Source organism: Pinus tabuliformis, chromosome 5_2 (assembly GCF_031772625.1).
Source record: "Pinus tabuliformis cultivar Carrire ecotype Pingquan chromosome 5_2, CPIR1, whole genome shotgun sequence".
Classification (NCBI taxonomy): domain Eukaryota; kingdom Viridiplantae; phylum Streptophyta; class Pinopsida; order Pinales; family Pinaceae; genus Pinus; species Pinus tabuliformis.
In genome coordinates this window covers 679,027,387-679,032,214 of record NC_142306.1, presented here as the reverse complement: position 1 = coordinate 679,032,214, position 4,828 = coordinate 679,027,387, and the positions used below count along the sequence as shown (strand labels likewise).

At 37.8% G+C, this 4,828-nt stretch overlaps 1 pseudogene; it reads left to right on the top strand.

Annotated features, from left to right (window-relative positions):
• The first annotated feature begins 1,170 nt into the window (after positions 1-1,170).
• LOC149160931 (pentatricopeptide repeat-containing protein At1g11290, chloroplastic pseudogene) lies at positions 1,171-1,674 on the top strand (annotated as a pseudogene).
• Positions 1,675-4,828: the final 3,154 nt, after the last annotated feature.

Genomic DNA, 4,828 nt, shown 5'->3' with positions numbered 1-4,828 from the left:
TGCATATACAATCCTCCTCATCGTTGAGCTTCCTGCCAATAAACAAGTGTCTTGATGGTCAATGAAAAAATTGTTCCTGGAGATGGTTTCAGAAGGACGAGATCATCCATCTGTTGCAGTTGTAGTTTTAGCATATTCGTTGTTTCTCTCCCTGTGTCGGGTGTCAGTTTCAGAAGTTGCGCTCGTATTGATTTAGAGACTTTGTTTTATGCATTGATTTTTTTTCGAGATTGGTCATCCTGTGACTTGTTCTCTAGTTGTGGTTCTCTATAGAATCTGTGTTTAATGGGCAATGAAGAGGGCCTTAGCTGCAAGAATTAATTTTATCCAGAGTAGAACAATATCGTATTCAAGAATTAATTTTAATTCAGAGAAGCGCAATACCCTATTCAGGATACCCTAGGATTTTGGGTATCAGATCTCATTGAAGTCGATAGATCATTTTGGGATATATGGATAGTAGAATAGAAAGATATTTTATGGGATTGAGTATATGCAATGGTAATGAAACGGAAGGATGAGTACCAATGAACAACCACATGGTGAAAGAGAAAAAATTGCGAGCCTGAATCTACAAAACCTAATTCAAAACCAGTAAAATATGAACCAGAAGGTTGTGGGAGTCCTCCATTCGTGAACTCTGAAGTTGCTACACTTTGTAAAGATGGTAAGATGGAGGGGGTGTTGGACATTTTGCATGTGACAGGGAAGAATAGGATATCAATTGAATTTAACATGTATGTTGATCTATTGCAAGCTTGTGCATAAATGAAAGCCTTGGAAGATGGCAGGTTAGTTCATAATCGAATTTTGTTATATGGGTTACAACAAAGTTTATATTTGAGATCCAAACTTTTGAATATGTATAATGTGTGTGAAACTATGACGGATGCATGAAAACTGTTTGACAAAATTTCTAAATGAAATGTACTCTTATTAAATTCAATGATTAGAGGGTATGCCAACAATGGATTTTGGGAAGAAGCCCTTGGGCTTTATTATGAGATGTCGAGACATGGATTGCAACCTGATGGGTATACATTTCCTTGTGCTCTCAAGGCATGTGCAAGCCTAGGCTCTTCTGATTTATGGTAGGGTAAAGAGATACATCACTGCGTAATTAGGTGTGGGTTAGAATCTGATTTGTTTGTGGGTAATGCCCTTGTGACGATGTATGCCAAATGCGGAAGTGTGGAGTATGCACGTCAAGTGTTTGAAAAAATGCCTCAGACATATGTCATCTCATGGAGTGCAATTATTGGTGGTTATGCACAGAATGGGGAGAAGGATAAGGCCTTGATATTGTTTCAACAGATGGAAATCCAAAGCGTGAAACCGGATGTGGTTACAATTGTTAGTATTCTGCCTTTGTGTGTGAGCCCGATGGATTTGCAGCAGGGTAAGGAAGTTCATGATTACATAAGAAGAGCTAAATTTTCACATAACCTTTTAGTGGGGAATTCTCTAATAGCTATGTATGCCAAATGCGGGAGCATAAATTATGCGTGCAATGTTTTTGATGGCATGTCCCAGAGAGATGTATTTTCATGGAATGCCATGATTGCCGATTATGTACAGAATGAATGTTGCGATGAAGCTTTGAATCTATTTTATGAAATGAAACTAACAAATGTAAAGCCTAATGTCATCACATGGAGTATGATAGTTGCATGATATGCCCAAAATGGGCATGGATTTGAGGCTTTGGAAGTTTTCTAGAAAATGCTATAGGCAGGGGTGAAATCTGATTATGTTTCCATTGCCAATGTTCTCCAGGCATGTGCTCATCTCGTAGCTTTACTATAGGGCAAGACCATTCATGATTTTGTACTAAAAAATGGACTTGATGAGGAGATTTTGGTGGTGGATGCCCTTATAACTATGTACACGAAATGCGGGAGTATAGGATATGCCCACAAATTGTTTGATGAAATGTTTGAAAGATATGTGATCTCATGGAATGAAATAATTAGAGGGTATGCAATGCATGGTTATGGTGAAGATGCTCTCAAACTCTTCTACAGAATGCAATAGGTAGACATACAGCCTGATCATATCACATTTGTTTTTGTTCTGTCAGCATGTAGCCATGCCGGGCTTGTAGACAAAGGATGGCAGTATTTTGATCGCATGAGTCAAGATTATCACATCAGACCCAGGGTCAAACACTATGCCTGCATGGTTGATCTTCTTGGTCGTGCTGGGCTTATTGATGAGGCTCAAAACCTAATAACTAGAACCTGATGTTGATGTCTGGGGAGCCTTGCTTGGTGCATGTAGAATTCATGGCAACATAGAGCTCGCAGAAAAGGTGGTTGGGCATCTTTTTAATTTAGAGCCAGAAAATAGTGGGTACCATGTTTTTATCTCAAACATTTATGCTGCAGCTGGCAGGTGGGATGATGTAACAAAGGTGAGAATAATGATGAAAAATAGAAGACTAAAAAAGTCACCAGGATGCAGCTTGATTGATGTACATAGGCAGATCAATAAATTTCTTGTAGGAGACAGATCACACCCTGAGTCTGATCAAATTTATGCAATGTTGGAGACCTTGTCTGGGAAAATGAAAGAAGCAGGGTATGTGCCTAACACAAATTTTGTGCTGCATGACGTTGAAGAAGATGTCAAAGAGCACATGCTTTACTGTCATAGCGAGAAGTTGGCCATTGTTTTTGGCCTTATCCACACAAGCCCCGAAACACTTATAAGGATCACAAAAAACCTTCGTGTGTGTGATGACTGCCACAGTGCAACAAAGCTTATAGCCAAGATTGCTAATCGAGAAATTATTGTGAGGTATGCAAATCGTTTCCATCATTCAAAGATGGGGTATGCCCATGTGGGGATTATTGGTGATGCCCTCTTAACGAACAATAAACATAACAGTTTCCACAACAAGAAACATGAAGACATTCTTTGGTTGACAAAGGGTCGTTGCAATTAGTAGCTGCTAGAGTAAGGTGTTTCGAGATGGAAGGCTCAATAATCTGTTAGTGCAAATTATTCTTTCATGCAGACATGCTTTGACATGCTTTGGTTGACAAAGGGTCATTGCAATTAGTAGTTACTAGAGTAAAGTGTTTTGAGATGGAGGGTTAAACAATCTGTTGATGCAAATTACTTTGAATTACAATTTTCCTATTGGACAAATTGTTATGAAGCACATCATTGAACTAAAAACACAGAGTAAAGGATGAAATGAGCCCAACCGGAAACATGCAACATGGAGAAACAAGCATCTACTAATTGTCTCACTATCTCTGAGGCTACTTGTTTCAGTGTTCACAGCAGGAACTGCGATATATTCTTTCAATAACCAATTTCATTTTGTTAGTATTGATTTCCTACATAGAAGCCCAACTCTGACTGTGAGCAGTCCAATATATGATGTTAGAAGATACAAATTCCAGATGATATCCTCTGGACCTTTCGTTCTTGGATTAAAAACTGGGTGGTAATCAAATAATTACCAATTTTTGTATTAGTTCTACTTTTTTGGTCCTCTTTTTTGGTTATGACAAGAAAGTTTGGAGACATTGGGAGTAACATAGCAGACAAGTGTCATTCTGGGTGGCCGTTTGGTGCAGTTGGTAGATTTCAAATACACTCCAGAATTTTAGATACAACGAATGTTTTGGAAATCTGGAGGCTTCAACTTGGATTGGTTTATGGCGGATGCATAGATGCAGAAAGATATCTTATTCCCAGGCTTTCTCAAGTTGAAGAAGCTGTGTAATTTGCAAAGAAAGAATGAATGGTATGGAAAATACTTCACTTGAAAGCCATCCCCATTTTAAATCATATTCGCATTATAAATTTATGTTTTTTTCTTGTTCTTGTTCTCCACAATTTCCAGTCCAATGATTGCAATAATTGAGTTTTTAACTGAATTGTTCTTTTTTAAAGAGGAACGTTTGGGCTTATAGTGGGGACTGGTTAATTTTTCTCTCCATCCATTTGTTATCAAGGTTGTTGGGACTTTCGCTAGTCTCAGATGCAAATTTTATTAGAGCCCACCTGTCAGGATTTGAACTTGAGTTATCTTCACAACAAGCAGTTGGACTTGCCACTAAACCTTAGCAGGATCGATAGATATCTGACTATTTTATATGTAGTTGTAGGTTATTTTTTGTATCCAATTGTACCAATTTTTTATTTCTATAAACTTACACAAAGGCAAACAATTGTTGGAATGTCTCTATTTGGCCACCAATGTTGTCCATAAGGTGTATTTTACAGAGCAATTGGCAATATTAAAATTTAATGTCAGATTATGTGCATATGGTTTTCTCGCCATGAATTGGCTACTAAGTACGAAAGTTTAAACACATTATTGATTATAGACCATATTCATGGTATGGCTCAAGTATCTTTTTCTTCATTTTTTTACCATGTTGCTACCCTCCAGCGCATAGGCAAGAATGAGATTGCTAGTATTTTTCCAACCAAAATCAACAATTAGCTCTCAAAAATCCCCAATGTAACAGGCTGCAGGCTTGCATATACTTGAGCCCCAATCTTTTATGTGTATCCTAGAAATTCTTGTGCAGTTGGGACAACTATTCAGATTGGAATGCCTCTTTTTAGGAGGAAATCAACTCGTAAGTGGTATCATCACAACATTACCTATTCTTATTGCTATAACTAATTGCTCCTTACTTGAACAAATACACTTAGGTGAAAATCATCTTACTGACACCCTACCTTTTTCCATTGAACAACTTTCCCGATTGTTTGTGTTAAATTTGAGCCACAATGAAATAGGTGGAAAAATACCACCAGAGATTGGAAAACTGGCTAATCTGACATACCTTAATTTAGAGTG